Genomic DNA, 21,147 nt, shown 5'->3' with positions numbered 1-21,147 from the left:
TTGTACATGCATGTGTATAGCTAAGTCTCTGGAAAAATCTAGGTCGAATACTGCAGACAAACTTGTCAAATACAGACTTCGGTATCCACATGCACTTCACTCTATAGGAAATTGATTCTAAGCACATTAGAGACGGGACGCAGAAAGAGGAAGTTCTGAACAAACAAAGTGGATTCAAATCACTCACTCTCCCCCAAATATAGCTACTGAGGATTTCTTAAGAGAAACACTTGCCATTTTGTTCAGCTCCATTAAAATGGAATCAAGCAGTGCCATCGCTGTAGCATGGTAACGCAGCCCTGCAATTTGATGTGCATCCTGCTGTTCCACTTAGAGGTTCAAACCTGAGGTTGAGCCTGCTTGAGGATTAGTCTAGTTTTCAGCCTTTCTTTTCTAAAGCTCACAGGTGCTTACACCCTAAATTCAGGCTTTAGCCTATCCTTTATTCTCTAGAAAGTTCCTCAGATTTACTTAGTAGGAAAACAAATAGGCACTGGCAGAGAGTAGCAATGAGTGGAAACCATCACCCTATGCTCAGGAATGAACTAAACCTTTAACCCAAAGATCAACTTGGATGGGTTTGGTGGAATTTTTTTTTCTCATTTTTCACATGCCTGTCACAAAGTTTGAGGTCTTTGATAAAGTGAGACCTCAAACCATCTCATTTTGCTCAGCCCATCAAACGTGTCAGCATTGTCACAGCAATTTCTAAAGCTAACTGATCAATATAAAGGAAACACCACTATGAAACATGTACATGGCTCATGGATATTTTTGGCTTAGTCCAAATAAGTAGTGTCAGGGAGAAAGACAATGTTCTCTGGCATTCACATTTACTTGACAGAGGCATCGCTGCCATCACAGTTAGATTGACTTAAGCTTTTCCACCACAAGGCCCTGCTTGTCAATCCTTTTAGTCTTGACTAATGCAAATAAAGAGAAGATCCAAAAATATAAAGACTAAGCAAACAGATACAAAGACTGACAGCTCCAGAAAGAGCCACCAGGGTCATCCAGGACAGCTGTCCCAAGCAGTCATGCTGTGGACTGTGGCTCCCACTGGATCCAGAGATCCCCCTTTTCATACACACACAATCTATAAGACATCTCTCAGGAAACTCAGGAGTACTGCTAAAAAGATCAGTGACAGAATTCCCCAAAATTAAGTGTGCCAAATATGTCTCACCCTGTCTGAAAGGAGGGAGATCTTGCATTCTCTGCTTGTACTGATGTGTCACAAAATCCTTGCAAAATGCCAGGAATAAGTCGGTACCTATCGTGCTCAGGACACGTTTGTCTAGTCATTAATTCTGAAGACACACAAGACACTAACTAGCTGAGAGGAGGAAGCCGATACCGGTGAGCAAGGGCCTGGTGAATACGTGATGGAAAGAAGAAGTCTGATCCTGGTCCTCTCAGACCATATTTGCATGAAGATGCAGGTGTCAGGAGAAATGTGGCTGTCCAGGAGGCAAAGCAATTAGAAATGGTAGAGTTTGACAGTAGCTTCCTACCTGAGAGCTGGAAAACTGTCCCTGCTTCCTTCTGCTAGTGTAAAGCCGGAGTAAAGAATGTCACTCAGCACAAGGAGAGCAGAGGCTGACAGGCTCCAGGAGCCAGCAGGGATAAGGAAGGACAAGGGGATGATCTGGTTGTGTGGCAGAGAAAGGCTCTTCATCTGGGGATGCCAGCTGTGAAGCATGCTGCATGGACACGCTGAGTGACAGCCGAGACCTGAGCTAAGGAACAGCTAGCTGGTGGAAGGGGCTTTGAGTAATGAACCTCACACCTTGCAAAAGGAGCCTTGCTCCTTCCCTCCCAGTCCATCCCAGTCAGGAGGGGCCTGGGGTCTGCACAGCTGCAGAGCCATGGCCACATTGGGACTGGGGGGACATGCTGGGGTTGTTGACACTGCTGACGTGCTGCCACGGGTGTGCTCAGCTCCTCGGGAGGGACAGGCTGGGAGGGCGAGGGCAGGAGTTCACCTGCACAGAGCCCGGTGGGACTGCAGGATGGCTGGGTGGGAGGCCTGCTGCTGGGGCATCGGCATCACCCTGGGGCAGGCTGGTGGCAGGGAGACAGCCTGATCTCCACACAGAAAGCACAGAGGTGCAGCGTGCCGGGGAAGAAAACCGTCATTCCTGCAATCACGACGACATTTTCAGGTGAAAATAGTTCACAAATTGTGTGTGTGACACTGCAAAGTTTTCACAAATGTGTGTGCATGTGCTTGTGTAAATAAAACGTGCACAGAGCCCTTTGGTCATGTCCTTTTTTTACACTGTGTCTGTTTTCTACTTCACAAAAGGCTACCAACGCTGAAGGCACTTCTAGTCACCCTGTCCAACAGGCATCTCAAGGAAGCCCAGAGGAAATGAAGCTGGAGGTTGCAAAGCCAGGATTTCCTTGGAGGCTGATCCTTCCCCTCCTCTGTCCCCAGGCCTCCTGGGTGTGTGGCAGCAGGCGGGACAGGAGCCTGCCCTGCTCTTCCCCTCTTGTTTGTGACTGTAGGGTTAAACAACAGAGCTTTGGCTACAGGTCTTTCATTCTAACAACCAAACCCACGCTGGCAATAAATCAGGTGGCAAACAACTGAGTCAATAGATCCTGCCAAGTCCCTTTACACTGCAGTTGTTGGGTCTTTTCTGCAACATTTTGATGTATATTTTTGGCCTATTAGAAAAATAACTTCATTTCCAACCACAGTTTCTGTAGTGAGATGATTCCTCTCTTCACTGAAGATCTCTCTGGATGGCCAGATTTAAAAGAGCACCACACTTGGCTCAGGTTAGAGGTAAACATTGTAGTAAACATAGAGGCACCATACAAAAACCCATTTTTCAGAGGCCTGGCAAGAAGACAGCTCAGCTCTGAAGGGTGACAGCAGTTATGAGGGCAATAAATGGAGGCAGCAAATGCAGCACAAAACAGGAAGCACTCCCTTGGTCCTGTCTGCAGGCAAGTAAGGAGCAGCAGACACTTTTTTTTTTTTTTGGAAATGCTTTTTGTTACAGGTCCTTTTAGGGGCAGGGAGGTGGATACCTGGCATAAGCTTACCTCTCTGTTCTGGATGTCTGGGACCCATTTGTTCACCCCATCATCCAGATTTGACCTACTGGAGCATGAATCCATGTCTGTGGAAAAAAAAAAAAGCCACCACACAATGAACAAACAACAACAACAAAAACACACACACAACAGAGCCAGGCAGAGTCCTCCACCAAGGTGAAATGTTGCAGGAGCTGGAGCAACTACTGCTGCTAGGAGTAGCACTGAGAAATTCAGAGGCAGAACTAAACTCAAAGGTGAGGACTGAGAGCAAGAAATAACCAGAAAGTCATCCCGGTGAAAAGCTGTGGTGGCTGTGAGCCCCATCAGCAAACACTCCCCTTCTCTTCCAGCCTCCCCAGCACGGCCTTGGGATGCAGTGCTTAACATTTTTCAAGACTAAGACAAGAAAAAGAATCCTTTGGCTGAATAATGACCTATAGGAGAACAGGAAAGGTTTTATGAAAAACTATTGGCTTTTTAGAAGTATTTCCCCTTTTTTGATGACATCCTCTATCAGTCTTTTTTTTTTTTAAAAAAAAACAAACAACCTGCAGCATGCAATGTAAACTAGCCCTTCGTTTCTCCTCTAGAATTATTCTTATGCTAAGATACTTTTTCAATCTGAGCACTATCAAAGTTTTTCATCTACAGAAAATCTGCCTTTGAGAAGCTGAAGCTTTCATTTTTTCTGGAAGCAGACACATGGAACACACTCGCTCAGTTCTGAATATGTCAGCATGTAGAGGTGACAGACAGACTGATCCCGACCTGCCCCTCCACGCTCTGCCCAGACCCTTATTTTCCTGCACCAGGTGCCAAGGTACCCCATAACCTCTCCTCTCACTGGCCCTATTCCTTGTTCTTCCTCTGCTTATGAATTTCTAATGCAGCCAGTGCAGCAGCAGCAGCCTGCTTACCTACAAGCTACATGCATTGCTCCCCCCAAGGTCTCCCAGGAGCTCTGGGCAAAGCAGAGAGGCGTACAGCATCTCCTGCCAACCTGGAGAGGTAAAAGGCACGAACTAGTAGCTCCACAAAAGGCCTCTTTGTGCTCATTTCCAACATTTTGCAGCTGATATCTTAAGAGCAATATCTGAGAAGATATTTGGAGAACAGCCTATGTGATGGTTTTGTTAACAGCAGCAAGAACATGCACAGGGAAGCTTATTGATTCTGTTTATTGGGCAAAGTTTGATTCCTAGAACTCAGCATTAGAGCTGGGTCATGACTGCAATACCAAATTACGGTGAGCTACCCATGTGTAGGAACTGGGCAGAGCATGCAGCTGACCCAAACAAGCTGCTGGAATAGCTGCTGAAACCCTGACCCACTCACAAGGAAGGGGTCAGGAGAGAAAGAAGAGAGGGAAAAGAAAGAAAAATTAGAGCAATAGAAGATGGGAGGGTTACAGAAGGTTTCTTTGGCCCACCCTGCCCATGGACTCTGGGAAAGTTGCTACCGCTCAGTGATAGACCAACAGCAGCTCATGGAGGTGTGGGATAGCGAGTATGGATGGCCAGAGAATGCATGTGTGTGTGTGTGGAGGGGATGTGTTGTCAGTCCTTGTACATTACTTTCCCACCCAAAAACCTTCCCATGAACTTGGATCAGATGGGAAATCCTTGACACCTGGCTTCTAGTCCAGCAGATAAACAAGTGTCCCAGTTACACTGAGGTCCTCGAGCCAAGGCTGGGTGTTGTGACAGGGTGTGCAGCGACAGGGACAAGGAGGGAAATGTTCTGTGCAGAAGGGAAGGGAGGGGACCCAGCAGGACCCTCGGAGCAGGGCAGGCAACAGGAGGGGAGGGCAGCTGCAGGCAGCCCTCAAGGCTGTTTGCAGACACCATGTACCTCCTCATCCTCACGCATTCACAGAAGAAAGAATAATAAATTTATTGTTTCCGCATCCTGCTGGTCAATCTCACAGACCTCTGGTGATCTGCAGTTTGGGAACATCTACTCTAGACCCACTCATCCAACCAGACAGTGGGTGTCAGGGACACTACCCACTAGATCAGGTTGCCCAGGGCCACATCCAACCTGGTCTTGAACATCTCAAAGGACGAGGCAACCACAAAATGCAGAAAACCAAGCCAGCCAAAGAACAAACAAACAAACAAACAAACCACAACCAACCAACCAAAAAAACAACACAAGAACTACAAACATGCATGCAGACAACCATCCCTCTTATGTGCTTTAGAGCTGTTTTCCACCCCAGCACCCTGCAGCTTCTGCCCACTCACACAGGAAAGTTGCAGGCATCCTGCTCCATGCTGCACCTGAACAGAGAGCCCAGACTTCACCTCATTCTCCCAGGAGCTTGGTCCTGCTTCCTCACTTTTCTCTCTGACACACTCAGAAGTGCTCCTTTGCTCCACAATCAAGGATGAGTTCATTCTGCAGAGGATAAGGATGTCCTCTCCCAAGTTAACCCTCACCTCCTGGTAACACAGCTGCACTTTCTGAGAATTTACAATTCCGTCTGCTAATTCCTAAATACGCATTCAGCATCCTATGCTAACCCTGCTGGGGACCTGAAGAAACAGTAACAGCCTCTCAGTGGTGCTTCCTCAATTGTCCTTCATGAAAAATCTCACCACTACTGTATACCTACTTTTTGCCTTTTGTTTCTAACATTATAATATTTTTCAGCATTACTCTTTATCCCTAGAATGATCAGCATCCAGCAAAGCAGATCAGTGATGAGCTCTATCTGTTACCAGGAGCCCTGGGGAGCAGTGAGCTGGGGAGGGGGAATGGATCTTGCCCAGGGCTGACCCCAGGGTTTTGCAAGAGGATGTTTGGTTGTAGTATATTCTCTGTAAAGCTTCTGCCAACTGACAAAACATCAGTTATGAAAACCAATAGTAAAAAATGAGAAAACAAATACATCTTAGGGAACTACCCAGTGAACCAAAACTATTCAACAAGAAAAACTCAATAGGGAAATGTGTGTTTGCGTGTTTATGTACAATAGCTGGTTTGTTTGCTCTAGCTTTTCTCTGTTGCTCCATAGCAGAGTAAAACAGCTAGAGAGCAGTCAAGAAGCTTTTTTTTTTTTCTCCCTTTTTCAAAGGCAAATTTAAGAAAATTTAATAACAACATAGCATCATATTCTTATAGGCACACACTGGTTTTGTTTCTTGCACTGTACTTACATTGCAATCCTTTCAAAGTTAGTTACAACTATGTTAATTTTGAACAGGATCATTTCAAGATAAAAATGATTTCTGAGCTGCTGTAAGCGTCCCCCAGGCTACTAATGGAAAGTCAAGACACTCAAGACCAGGAATGAAAACCAAATGCATAGGTTTCTCTTTTACTGCATTCACAGCAGTCACATCCCTGTCCACCTACCACTAAAAAAATAGAGTAAGCTAGTGAAATGTGAAGACAGAAATAAAGTTAACTATTGCTTCTTTAAAACCCTCTTAGTTCAGTCTGTAAGATCAAACATCCCCGTGATTCAATCAAAATGGGGTCTCCCATCCAAGGGAGCATTATTGGTCCTTAATAACCTGGGCATGACACTTTTTTGGATTTTCCATATTTTTAAAACTTAACTCCTTAATCCTGAGTTTCTAATGCTTGTTTGTGCAACAATTGCAGCACATCATCACGTGTTTTAATTTTAGTCACAGATAAGCGCTACCATCCTTACCTTTTCAGTGATGTTTATGCAGAAATGAACGTTGCTTTTGGCCCAGCACAGTCCTCAGTATGCCAGTTCTGTTTTCAGAGATCCCCTTTATTTCTGCTCTATAGTACTACTCTGCTATTTCATTCAGTGTGTGCACAGCAAACAGACAAATGCTTTCCAGCTGTGGGTAACACCTTCCCAGGGGGCAATACCTTGGGAACTCCCCCAGGCTCCACCTTTCTGCTCTGTATCCCACCAACTTTCCTTCACTGCTGTGTGTCCTTATACCTTGCACAGACCCATGAGCCCACCCCCTCACTCTAATTTTAGCCCCAAAGTGTTAAAAATTATAATTAGTTATTAACCATTTCCTAGCTGTCACTGTGATGCTGTCTCTGGGGAGGCCCAGCAGCTTAATGATGTCTTTCTCAGCTGGGACTGCATAGGACTCCAGCCCAGTTCCAGCAGCTTTGGTTTATTATGATGAACACCTGGATGAAGACATTTAAAGCACATGGGGTTGCCCTGATGACTGAGCTGCTTAAGCTTCATATCTAAAACATTCTGCTATCACCGTAAAGGTCCCCTGCTTCAGTCTGATTTCACAGGTCACATTCTTGGTGTAACTGGGGATTATATGGAGTGTCCCCAAGACCAGTGAAAAGTGCTCAAAATCATCTGCAAAGCTGTAGTAAAAAGTGCTTGATATTAACGCTATTTCATTATTATTCCTCAGAGATCCCAGACTGTGTTGTGTCTGGACCACGCCAGGTGCTGAGCCACAGAAGATGGTAATTTCTACCTTGCAGACAAATACCGTGAAAAAGCCAGCAGCTGCCAGGCAGTGCAACATTAGATGTCACCAGAATTTTCTCCTGTCTTGCAAACCTGAATCTTATAATCAGTTTCATCTCCAGACCTTACAGCTCATCCTTCATCATCATCCTCTGCCTCCTTCCTACAACTGTAAGGCAGCATTTGCTGTCAGAGATATGGGTATGAAATATACGCTTCTCTGGATATAAGTGGAACTGAAGTCCTGTGAGGAAGGTTCAAGGACAGCTAAAGGAAACAGTGCAGAGTGGCCAGCTGACTGGCTGGGTGCAAACCAAAATAAGAAATTACCTATCAGTTTCCTCCTCCAGGCATGCTCCTCCAGGGTATTCGCACTGTTATGATTTTTGATCAATCAGTAACTGATAAGATTACTTCAGGGAAACCAAACACAGTAACGCAGTAAATAATGCAGCAGCAGTGGAAATGGACAGAAGGAGCTGCACTGGGGCCACTGGTACACAGGAGTGCCATATTGGGGGTGTCTGTCCTTCTGCGCAGCTGCAGCTCCTGCTGCCCCTCCATCAGGCAGGCTGCACTCCATGGGCATAGTGCTGCTGGATGCTCTGACTGCTCGCAGCCACGCCAGCTTTGGAAAGTTTTAAATAAGGGATACAGAAGAAAGTGCCAGGCAACACAGATGACTTGTAGGATAGAGTTCAAAATAATTCCCATCTTTCATGCCTGAACCCTCAGGTCTTAGGTGCTTGCCTTTGCCAAACGGTGTCAGCAAAGGCTGGCTGAGTGTTTAAGAACTCCTCAAGAAATAAAAAACTAGTAAATAATAACTGTCCTTGCATGTTCCTCTCCTCCCTTCCCAGGGAGGCAACCCTGTCAGTTCCCAAACAGATGCTGATTAGGCTGATATTTAACCTTCAATACATCCATTTAGCTGTTCATTTTGCTCCGTGTGAGGTGACACACAGCTCCCCAAATTGCTCTTGGCACTGTACCCTTCACACACCTGCAGCAGAGCTATTTTGGGCTGCCAAGATGGGGCATGCCAGGCGGGTGCAGGTGGAGGGTGCAAGGCTTGGCCAGGAGCTCAGGGAGAACATCACAGCAAAAACTACTGCCAGGAGTGCCAGTGCAGGGAAATAGGTGCAAAACTGCAGGTGTGAGCACCTGGTGCATAGCATCCCAGGAGGCATCAGGATGGAAAGGGATGCAAGAGCACATGGCAGAGCAGAAAAAATGATTTTTGTTTTTAAAATTCAATGTAAGTCATTTTTCCACCGCGAAACTGAAAAATTGAAAACCTGTCTCCTCCTCCTTCCCCTCACAGATTTTGAAATCTTTATTGTGTGGGTAAAAAAAAGTTCCATCTTACTGTAAATATTTATAGCACTTCAAAACCAATAGTTGAATATTTTGCTGAAAAGATAATATCAAAATTTTCTCTATTCACGTTTTCTTGAAGGAGAAAACCAGGCACTTTCTACCATACAGAAAATGCTCTCATTGGGTCCGACAACTGTTTTGAGTACAGGACTGATAACCATCTGCAATTATCATCCGTAGACAGTTGGATGAATGTTCTCTTGCAGCCTGAAAGGGCAGGTCACTCGCGGCATATCTTACTCATTAAAAGTAAAGAATAACATGACGATGTGTCACTGGTACCTCCAGCCAGATTGGCATGTGGAGCCCTCCCTCCACACCAGGGCTGTGTAGGTGGTGACTTCTGTCAAAAATGAGCCCTGGAGGAGGTTTAATTAACAATCACATCTTTGTCCCATAAATAACGGGATCCAGGGATGATTGATGAAGAACCTGAAGGTGCAATACATCTTCACATTAAACATCACAGTGCTCTATCTCTACTGCTCCCTTACTGGCTTCGTCAGAGAACTGGTGAGCTCTGGATTCAGCCCGATGCTGCTGCTGATTTAAATAGGCATGGCTTTGCTCTGAAATCCCTACAGTGATGCCCACTGGAGAAGACAGGTGAGAGGATCTTGGTGCAGTTCCCAGCTGTTGATAACATTTGTGTTGCCCGAACAAAGACGTTTGATAACTTGAGTTTACCTGTCTGTTCAATAAATGGGGCATTTTCAATATTTCAAGTCATCCATACATGTGTGCAAAAAATGACTACCACGTTTTCCCCAAACTGCCCTTTTGCATGTGCGACTACGTGAGCAATATGATGAGGTCCTTCCTTAGGCAAATGCCCCACTGATGTCAGAGACACTGCCAAAGTGGCAGATGGGCAACACACAGAAAGGACTGACGAGGACATGTGTTTTTGGAGGTCCTGTAAGTGCCTTTGTGCTCATGAATATAGAATTGATGGCTTTCCGTTTTTTTGTTTGTTTGTTTATTTATTTATTTTCAAAGTCTCCAAGTGTCTCAACAGAGTCCCCTTGAACATGAGTCCCAGTAGGATAAACTCCAGGCAGTCACAACTTCGGGGAGATGGAAATTCTTGTCTCCACATCTTAGAGGGATGCTGCTGCAAGCTTCTCTGCCTCATTCCTATACCTTTCCTGAGATTCGCAGTTTCATGAACCCACCGATGTACATGCACAAATACAGAAGTACATACACATACGTACACGCACGCACCACATACATTTAGTTATTTATCCTGCCATTTAGAAATTATTGTCAACCTCTTCATAATACATTATTATTCTATTAGGATCACTTCAGCTAACAAACATTAAAGGTACAACTGCCCTGAGGTCTCCTGGTATGATGCACATTAAAGTTTAATACTGTATTGATGTGTGCATTGTGTTCCATATGAGCCAAGCTGTTCCATTAACTATGTGCAAAAGGCTATGAAGTTATAACATTTATCTCTACAGACGCTCCAGATTACTTTTTCCTGTTGCATGCCTCCAAGGCTAAACATCTAGTCCTCAATTTACGTTGAGCTGTTAAAATTTTTAAACCTTTGTAAATGATGAACACTTTATCAATGTAACTGCATTTTTGTCAGCCTTGGCTGGGGAGGATGAAGAAATATTGGCAACTTTCCAATGGTCTTTTTTTATTTTTTTTTTCATTTAAAACATGAGTTGGGTAGAAACAATATCCATTATTAATAGATAAATGTTTTATTAAAGATATAAAGACCACAAAGATTTGTAACTTTAATAATCTAGATTCTTATTTTAAATTCTGTAGCATTATTATTTATTGAACAACTGAGGATATTTCTTACAGGATCACAGTTGGGCAGAAACACAGCAAAATGGATAACTCTGTGCTATCTGGGGGAAAATATTCTGGCTGACTTAAGAGCTTCCTGACAGGATATTTTTTTAATAATTTTTAAAATAAATTTGTCACTAGCTGTTTACAACAAGACCTATAAAGTTTCAAAGGGAACTCTTTTTTTCTTAACTTTACTTCTGCTACTGCATGCACTGGCGTGTCCTTACAGCCCTGCTCAGATAGTCTGCAAGTTATTCATGTTTCCGTGTTAAGCCAATACTTTTTTTTAGCCTATGCTGTGCTATAGCAGAGTGATAACTGCATTTTCTCTTCTCTGCAGGGTGATCTGTTACTCTCAGGTGACTAAGTGAATTGAAAGGGGAAAAGGGACATAATTTTAAACTTTATTTCGTTTTCCCTCCTTGGATTTCACTTCATGGGCTTTTTTTTTTTTTTTTTTTTTTTTTTTTTTTTTTTTTTTTTTTTCATGTTCTTCCTGTACTTACCAGACATCAAAAGGGCCATGTGAATAACTGATTTCTTAAGAGTAAGGTCTGGCAGTCCAGAAAATTCTAAATGTAAAATTTCATGTTCAAAACTAAAATTTTATAATCAAAACTCAAATCATGGAAAAATTATTGTTTCAAAAAAAAAAAAAAGGCAAATTTTGTTTCCACTTTTCAGTAGAAAACTGGGTCAATCCACTTGAGTATTTTCCAATAAATCTTTTCCACTGCGGAAATGTCAGTTACTGAAACCAAAGCCATTCAAGGGAGGAAACAATGTCAATTAGCTATTACAATCACTTTTACCACAATACTGTTCAAAATTGTCAAAGTACTGCATTTTGATATTTTCTAAGCAAGCATTTCTGGTTTAGATTTATGCAAATGATGAATTTAAAAAAGATGTAATTACAAAACAAACTAACTAACTAACAAAAAACATCTATTTAACTGTTTATTTACTGTTAGACGGTTATTTAACTATCTATTGAACCATCTATTCAATCAAGTGTTTGCAAACATTTGAGTAGATTTAAATAAAACTTTCTGTTTCAGGAAAGCTGATAATTTTGAATGTTGGCCATGATTTAGAGAAGGCCATTTGGTGTTTTTGAAACTGCAGAAAGCCCCATGGGACAAAATGTCCCAGACTGATCTGGCAATTTCTTGTGAAGAAGTCTGTTCTGGATCTTGCAAAAATCATTAAGATTTCATGTGCTCCCTTTCACTCCAACAAGTAATATCAACCACTGTATGGATGGGGGCTAAAATATATTTTTTGTAATCAAACCTATACCCTGACTCTGAAGGAACATTGCTTATGTTGTACTTAATCTACTGGGAAATTCTCTAATATAGTGCATCAAAAAGGTTTTACACGTTTGGCTAAATAGTGCCAAAAAATTGTCTCAGGATATTGACTGCTTTCATGATCATACATTTCAGTACACGGTCACAGGGGTTTGTGCATGGCTGATGTGCATCAGTATGAACAACCCTGCTCAGCAGGAACATGGGCTTTCATCACACTTGGTACATTAAAGGACTGGTGGTGTGTGTAGCTGATGGCATTTACCTCTTGTTTATATTCTCCATTAAATGTGAAGCTGTGCATCCTGTACAAGTTTCAAAGCTCCCTCTGGACATGCAATTGTAGGTCATCTTCAACTTATTTTGCTGACCCATGAGACAAATTGCATTTCTATTAAATCAAGCCTTCAAGGAACATCTTCCCTGACTTGACAGTGACTAGTTAGTCTCTCTTGCAGCAAATAATTATGGAGCAACAGGCATCTGACAGCAATTTCTCAATGCCTGGCCTGTAGTTTTCTCTTCTTTTCCTTGGCAGGTTGCAGAGCAGCAGCAGGATGTCCGTATGTGCTTCAGGGAGGGAATTTCTCATTTCACTCCTAGCCTTTTCCAGGAAACTCTCTCTTGATAGCAGAGCTACAAGGTGTGGAAAGCTGAGATAGGCTGTAAGAAGGAGAAATGATTTCAAATTCAGCCAGTTTATTAGAGCTAAAGGAAAAGGTACAGAGAAGCTCCAAGGGAATGAAAGCCCCAGTGGGGAAGTGGGGAGTAATGTATAAATGATTCCCCTTTCGTCTTGAGCATTGAAATTGGAGAACATGGAGAATGTGCTGTGTTTTAACATTGCCAATGGTTCCTCAGACAGAGCTCCATAGCTGCCTGCTCATCATGGTGAGGAAACAAGACCATGGTGGCCTGTAGGAGCATCCGTGTCCCATTGGTCTGCCAGTGCTAGACCATACCCAGCATGTTGGTAGGACTCATGCCTGCACTCAGCCCAAACTCTCAGGATAGGAGAAGCACAGTCCTGAGCCCAACTTCTTATGCAGTTTAGCCATCCAGATCCTGCTCTGGAGGAGATCTGGAGAAGAAGAGCTGTTTGGGTGGTGACAGCACAGAACATTCAAGCTTGAGAAATTTCTTTGACAGTTGGGAACTAGGTATGATGAGATATCTGAAACATTGAATTGGCCAAAAGAAGTGACTAGAACTGGAAAACAAAAGAAAGACACAAGAAGGTTGTTGGGTATGAGATGTTTGCTAGGAAATGGTTTTGGTTAGTAACCAAATATTGTGATGATAATATAAAAATTAAAATAAGGTAAATGCCAATAGAAACTTGATGTAAGTGATGGTTTGATTAGCCAATAAGATTACGAACCTTGATATGTTTTCAAAATATGAGTAAAGAAATGCTTGAGAAATGAGTATGTGCAGTAGGTGACTAAAAAATCTCAGTGGAAGAGGAAGACTGAACATTTTTTGTTGCCCTGTGACTCGAGACCACATTAAAGGCAAACGAATAAACAAAAAAACAGGCTGACATCTTGATGGAAAACCACTGCATTGAGGCTAGTAACAAAAGACACATTAGTTCTATCTTGGTTCCTGCTCAGGAACATCTGTAGTTTTCCACAATAATTTCTAAGATAGCAATTTCAGCAAAAGTAACTAGTGTTAATTAGACCCTCTCTGATATTGGACTAACCCAATGTTGGTGGCAATTCAGAGGGAAAATGAGTAAGGGAAACCCTGTGTCCTGAAGGTAAAAAGTACTGAGATATCTGCTGAAAGATGCTGAAGTCTTCTGCAGTGTAACCTGGTATCTAAGCAAAGTGGATTTTATCATAATCTAAATAGGTCTTTGCAGGCAGAAGGATAAAACTTTATTAACAGCAAAGAAGTCTTGCTAAAGCTCAAGAGATGCTGTAAAATTTGGTAGAGTAGTAGGATATCTCAAACAACTACATCCTACACTAAGCCAGCAGGCAAAGAAATGCAGAAGCCAAAAAGCCAATGGGAAAGAAAGGTGAGGTGAGGGAAGACCTCCAGCTTGCTTATGGAGAGGGCTGGGACTGCTGTAAAAGAGCAGCAAGGCTGCAATGGGTGAATGAATCTCCCATCCTGCCTGTTCTGAGTATTGCTGGGACCCTCACATGGACAGGATGGAGGAGTGGGTGGGAAGCAACAAGCCTCTGCTGTATCTCAAGGTGTCCTGTTCAAGTGAGCCCCCAGAAAAAGTAAAATCACAGTTATTTAAATTTCTGCAGGGGAAAGATGAAAAAATAACAACAACAACAAAAGAGGACAGGGGCTGGTAATGTTCGTTTAGTTGTTGTGAAACAAGAGAAGTGATGGAAGAGCCAGGGTGAAAGCAGGATGGTGGTGGACTGGATGTGATTCCCCCTCCGGATGCCTGCTGCTAGTGTGAGGGCAGAAGATGGAGGATGCTCCCAGCTCCCATGTGCTGAAGGCACAAGCGCCACAGCCACCTTCTGCATCTCCCTGGGGATGGCTGTCCCTCCTCATCAGCTTCAGCACAAAGCCTTTGCTGGGGGCACAGGCATGAAGAGCAGGGCTTGTGCAAAAGCTAGTGTCCCCCGGGTCCTGACCTTGGGGGTTTGAAGAAGGCAGCTCTACAAAAAAAAAATAAAAAAATGAGAGAGAGAGAGAGAAAGTAAGAAAGAAAGAGGAAGGAAGGAAGGAAGGAAGGAAGGAAGGAAGGAAGGAAGGAAGGAAGGAAGGAAGGAAGGAAGGAAGGAAGGAAGGAAGGAAGGAAGGAAGGAAGGAAGGAAGGAAGGAAGGAAGGAAGGAAGGAAGGAAGGAACATTAGCTCAGAGGAAGCCCCGTGCCATGGGTGGCAGGAGGGTGTTGTACCGGATGACTCAGACTGCCCTGCACCCAGGCCTGCACACCTTGCCCCCTCCTGCTGCACCTCTCTCAGGTGATCTGTGTCCTCTGTGCTCACAGTATTGGCAACCCCAGGTTTTCAAAACTTCTTCAACTGCGTGTCATTCAGCTTTGCTGTCCCTCAGATGCTTCCTCTTAATCACAGAATCCCAGAATGGCCAAGGTGGGAAGGGAAATCTGAAGATCACCCAGTGCATCTCCCTGTCAGGCAGGATCACCCAGAGCACACTGTGCAGGAGGGCATCCAGGTGGGGGTGAATATCTCCAGAGAAGGAGACTGCACAACCTCTCTGGGCAGCCTGTCCCAGCACTCTGCCAGCCTCCCAGCACAGAAGTGCCCCCTCACATTGAGCTGCAACCTCCTGTGCTTCAGCTTGTGCCTGCTGCCTCTCGTCCTGCTGCTGGGCACAACTGAGAAGAGACCGGCTCCATCCTCCCAACACCCTGCCCTCAGATATTTATACACATTGATGAGGTCTCCCCTCAGTCTTCTCTTTTCCAGGCCAAACAGGCCCAGCTCTGCCCACCTCGATCCCCTGCTCCACTGCAGCACGTGTCTGCGTTCTTGCTTATCTTGCTTATCCTCTTGTTGCTTACCCCACAGCTCAGACTGCCAATGCACCACGTGCCTGAATTGAAGCCAGATGAACCTGTTAATGGCAGATCTTCAAGAACTGTTCTACATCTCCCTCCCTTCTCTGGGCCACCAGAGCCACCAGCTCTGCATGCTCTCAGGGCCAGACACAATAGCAAGCATTCTCTCCAGGGTAACTTTCGGTGGTTTTCAGCTGCTCTCACAGCTAGGGGCCTTCCTGGCATTTCTGCAAGTTTATGACACTGATAACAGTAGCCAGAAATTTCCTCTTGGGCAGCTAAGAATTAGCAGATGCTGTACATCTGGGGGTACAGAATGAATTAATGTCCCCTCACTCTGGCATGAGCTGTAGCTCTAATTTTTTTTTTCTGTGCTAAGATTAGTAGGATGTGAATCCAGCTAATGACATCCATGGAGGATGGAGCAGGAACTTAGTATTTCAGGCTGAAACCTTAGAAAACAGATGTCCGTCCTTAAGGCATCATCTTGATTATTAACAGATACATTTCCATTTTAGCTCAAACCAGAACTGCTTAGAGCCAAGTCTTCAGTCTAGTTGGATCCATGGCCCAGCAGGGAAGAGCAGTGCACAACACACCAGAGACATGCCTCGTGGCCATTGCCCGGGACAGAGACACTGACACTCCATCCCCAGTAACCCCAGCAGCACTATCAGCCTGACAGGAACAGCCCCCACGGGGATGAGGCAATAAAGCCACCACTGGAGGAGGATGAAGAGGATTTGTCATGCTGAGCAAGTGCTATAAAGGTTTTTATTGCCACTTGTTGGGGAAGTGCCTCACTCTTGACAGTGATGGAGTCCTTCTGAGCTGAAGATATTTATCCACAGGGATAAATCAAGTCTTATTTTACTGAAGAGCAGGGACCTGATATCAAAGCACAAAGCGTCCAAGTGCTTCCAGCATAGCTCTCTTGTCAGTTCAAAGCTGCCCCATCCCACAGCAAAAGGGACTGCATGGGGAAAGTACAGCGTGGCGGGGAGCTCCCTGTGCCTGGCAGGCCCCGGGAGCAGGAACAATGCCTTGAGGCCAGAATGAGGCAAAGACTGGAATGCTCCAATTTACATCTCACCAGCTGCCTGCAATTCCCTTGGTTATTATTCACTGCTAATCCAAAGCATCCAGGAGCCTTGGTCACAGCCAAGAAGCCAGAGGACAGAGCTGCTGCGGAGTCTGACTCTGCTTTTGCTTGAGCAACTGATGCCAAGTCACTTGTACACCTTGGTGATGTAGGTAAGACCAGGATCAGGCCCAAAGGAGCTCAGTCCTCCTCCTCCCTCCCTTCTCTTGCTCCATTTTGAGGCCCACACCAAACCTGCTGAAAGGCCACAAGTGGCAAGTGCAGAAGTGCTGAATTACAGCTTGAAAAACAACAGAGAGTGATTATTGCTGTCCAGGAGAGAAGGATTAATACATCAGCCCAATGTGAGACTCATATTTCGGCCAAAGTATTTTCATACAGGTGAGAATCTACATCAATTTTCACAGCTACTTGATTCATAGAAAAACAGTGATGAAGAAACAAGAAAAAAAAGCATAATATAGGCTCAGGAGATCGTTTATCAGTTAATATATTAATGTGCAGCAAGGTACCTATGACAGGAAGAAGCTGATTCTCCAGGCATGTTAATAAAAAACGCTGAGCTGAGGTAGAGGCTCTGTTGCTGATTCTCTCCTTTTTAAAGTGCCTCTCTTCAGACCATCAGGAGAGGTGAGGGATCTGATCCAGCACTTTGTCTGAGAGCAGGAGTGGAGAAAAGGTCTGCTAAGGCTTGGATGGTGTGCTGCTACTCCACCGGAGTGAGCGTGATGGATGGGGTGGCTGCTCCGCGTTAGGCAGGGTGCAGAGGGGCCTCAGTTACATCTATTAACGCCATCCATTTTCCCAGGCTCATCTGGCACTCACTCTTTGTCACCACTCTTGTTACCTTTTCCTGATGGTAAATGCTGGGGAACTTCAAGGTATTTGAACAGTCAGAGACGACAAATCCCTACTAAGAAGAAAGTGTAAAACAGCAGGAGAAACATGTTGGCTTCATCCTGAGTGAACATTAAATACACTTCACATTTGTCTAAGGAGACAGTTAATGGGAAAACGGGCTCTTTAATTGAACAGGCTGAGAGTTTCACACAGCTGCATATAACAAATGCTCAGGAGAAAGCCATTTTTCTAGGCAGGGATCCTAGCCTGGGTGAGGCAGGAGGGAGCATTTCTTCCAGAGAATTAACAGCAAATGCAAGTGGCTGGTAAGGACAATCCAGTGTGACTCTTTTACCCGTGCAGCTCTATTTACAGGAACAGAAAGGGGCCTTGGATAAGGCATCCAGCCCAAAACTGGCCTAAAGCAAGATGGAAGAAACAAGTTATTTTTTGTTGTGATTTACAGGTGTCTTGAAGCCCAGGGCATGCCAACTGGTGTATTCAATTCATCTAGGTCATCACAGCCCTCCACAGAGCTGCTGCTTTTCGTGCTAGGTGGCTCACTGGTAGCATTACTCACCAGGATGCCCATGCATCTCCACAACACGCTTGTGTTGTTTCATATCTTCTGCCAATCCCGGTGCTCTCAGCAAGAAGGTTCATTCAACATCATGATCCCACTGATGGAAAGCTTACCACGATGGGACTCCTCACAAGCCCCTCACTATCTGCAGCTGACTGCCGAGCAGGGCTGCTCCCTCCTGGGTCAGTTCTTTGCACCAGCTTCTGAAGTACAGGGTGTCCACGGCTGTTGCAACAAGGAGCCAGCCACACTAACCCAGAAAATTAATCAAGAACTGCCTATGGGTTGTATCAAGTGTATTTTCCCTGACATGTGCTGCATGCTACACATGTTCATTTGCATTTCCATCAGTCTTCCCATCTCCCCTTCAATTCCTCCTGTCTGTATGCAATCCTTCAAACACTTCCCCGCAACACAACCACTTCAGAGTCTAAAGAGCACAAAAGATCCTGGGATTAACCTGAATATTATTTTACTTTACTTACTAGAAATGTCATTCAGACACATAAGCCACGGAGGGAAATCCATTATCTGCCCAGGGTGCACAGCAGAGGGTGGTGGGGCCAGCAACACAGCCAAAGCAGTGCACCAGCTTTCACAGTTATCATGCTAATTAATAACATAATTAAATGAAGAGAAGCTCATTACTGGAGTATCAAGAGAAGGGACAGAGGTACAAATGTAGTAAGAAAAGGACTGAAGGAATCTCCTTTGCTGTCAAGCCCTCTTTCTTCTGATTCCTATCACACCAGCTTATTAAAGCCTGTCTTAAAAGCAGTGGCTTTTCCCTTGCTCCCCCGGGGAGGCTGTTAAAGAGCTTCCCTCATCATATATCAAGGAATCTCCTCATTTGCAAACAAAATTTATACTTAGCCAGTTTGTTCTTGTACTGTAGCTTAAATCATCTCTCCCTCACGAAGCTTTCTCTTTCCCATGAACAGCAGCCACCTCTCTTCTCTGATATTTATTGCTGAGCAGGCTGCAGGAGCATCCCCTCCCTCAGCAGCTCCTTTGTCCCGTGTGTCCTCAGTGCACTTCTCCACGGCTGCAAGCCCCAAACTCCTCAGCCTGCACAGAAATCTAGCAATGCCATGTGCTATGTCAGAGTCTGAGGGCAGAGCAGCAGCTGGGGACAACCAGGCGGCCGGTGGGGCTCAAGCTCTAGGCCAGGACGTCTGGGAGGAGATGGTGCTGAGTGGGTTTGAGCAGCCACGCCAGGTCGTTTGTTTGGCAGGTGGGATTTGCTTGAACATGAGTGGAGACAAATGATACCTGCTCATTTCAGCTGTCTCTGGGCAGGTACCAGGAGGCAGCGTCACACCTGTGTGCCAGAATGACATTGTGGTCATGCAGACGGACCTTAGGAGGCAGGCAATGCCCCAGGCACACTGTGCCAGGGCAGGGCAGGTTTCCAGGTGCAGTGTCTCCAAACACAGCTCTTTCTTCCACATTATTTTTTTTTTCCTCTTTGCTTTACCTGGAAGCTGAGGATATCCTCAGCTGCCCCTGTCCAGAAGAGCAAAGGCAGCTGACAGGTTTTCTATCACACCAGGGTCTGGATCTCTAATTCAAAGAGCAGCTTTGCAGACAGAAACCCTCATCAATGCCAGGAAATTGTCTCATTCTTTGGGTATTCATTAACTCCTTTTATTTAGCAGAAGGGCAGTCATGTGCAGCAGGTCTGATGTTTGAAAGGCCACAGGGAGCTCTCTTTCTGGCTTGCCTTATCCTTTTAACTGTGTTATCCCAATAACTGCTGAATGTACAATGACACCATAACTCTTCCAGGCTGAATTAGTGCTACCCCACTGCCAGGGTGTCAGCCAGGCCGGAAGATCTCACGTGAAAGCTCTGGCTTGATAGACTGGGAACACAGATGCACTCAAAGGAGCTCTGCATCCTCACAGCCCACACTGTGTTAGTTGACATTAAACACATTTCAAGGTCCTTGATATTCCTTTTTCACCCCACTGTTGAACTGAAAGGTCAATTGTAGCCATAGGCATTGAATGGCCAAGGACCAGTCCTCCCAGTCTTCCATACAGGGCACTCCAGGAGAAAGAGGAAGCCACCTGTACAGGATGAGACGTTTTGATTCAGAAATACAAAGAGAAGTCAATGCCATGAGAAAAGAGAAGCTGGTACTTGAATCCCTGCTGTTATTGCACTCTGTCTGGCTGACTCCACGCTCTGCAGATCTTCCTGGTGAGGGGTGCAGAAGTTTCTGTATGTCCACAAAACTCCAGCCAGAGCCAGCCTGGGGAAGAGCTGGATCTGTCAGGGACATGTGCCAGAGACCAGCCAATCCACTCACATAGACAAATCTTTGCTGTAAGACTGGTAGAACCTCAGACAGATGCGCTTTGGTCATGTCCTGACTCAAGGATTTTGTGTGTACTAATTTCCATCTAAGATTAAAAAAATAAAAATAAATAAATAAAGACTCTAGGCATAAGAGTTAAATAACATGTTCTGGCTCTTCTTTAACACAAGTCTGGGCATGTTGTTCCCACTAATAGAGGAAGAAGAACAATTAGCCTTAGAGAGTATTAACATGTTGAATATGCAGTGTAATAAGGATTTTTACATCAAATCTCCTTATGAGACTCCAGTGAAGTACAACTGGGTTTTCCAAGGTATTTGCAATGCTAATGTTTAGCAATGCTGTGAGTCTGGTGATGTTGCATGGCAGGGAGTGATGTGGGTACAATGTAAACCAAAGGAAGATGTGTTATTTAATAGGATATAAGTTACATAGGAAATGAGTAACCTACAAATATACATGTGATGTAAATAGTTCTGGAATTAAGAAAAAAAAAAAAGTTTTCTTTGAGGTTTTTCTTAAGAGGAGAGCTCAGAGATAGCTCTGATCTCCCTTACTCATCTTGTTTCTACTAAATCAGGGGATTTCTTTAATAAAAACTGTCTGGATTTGCCTGTTAGGGGACATGATATTAGTAAGAAAGAATATTAAATGTCTTGTTGCTTTTGCTTTTGAGGGAATAGAACACTTCCTTAATAACCATTCTGTGACTGCTTGGAAGGATGGACCTTAGTAAAGAACAGATATTTAAATATCTTGTCTTTATCCAACAGCTGTTGGATACTC

General features: G+C 44.5%; 2 long non-coding RNA genes across 2 annotated transcripts; one reads left to right on the top strand and one right to left on the bottom strand.

The window, feature by feature from the left end:
• Positions 1-747: 747 nt before the first annotated feature.
• On the bottom strand, positions 748-7,000 carry LOC137865536 (uncharacterized). The gene is made up of 3 exons (XR_011101970.1): positions 6,716-7,000; positions 3,058-3,134; positions 748-2,141 (listed from the first exon to the last, which is right to left on the bottom strand). It is a non-coding gene; the product is annotated as an uncharacterized lncRNA (long non-coding RNA).
• A 10,663-nt stretch (positions 7,001-17,663) lies between these two features.
• Positions 17,664-19,128, top strand: LOC137865198 (uncharacterized). The gene is made up of 2 exons (XR_011101820.1): positions 17,664-17,781; positions 17,922-19,128. It is a non-coding gene; the product is annotated as an uncharacterized lncRNA (long non-coding RNA).
• Positions 19,129-21,147: the final 2,019 nt, after the last annotated feature.

Source organism: Anas acuta, chromosome 16, assembly GCF_963932015.1.
Source record: "Anas acuta chromosome 16, bAnaAcu1.1, whole genome shotgun sequence".
Lineage (NCBI taxonomy): Eukaryota > Metazoa > Chordata > Aves > Anseriformes > Anatidae > Anas > Anas acuta.
Note: the sequence above shows the minus strand (reverse complement) of the source record. Positions and strands in the feature narration are given on the sequence as shown.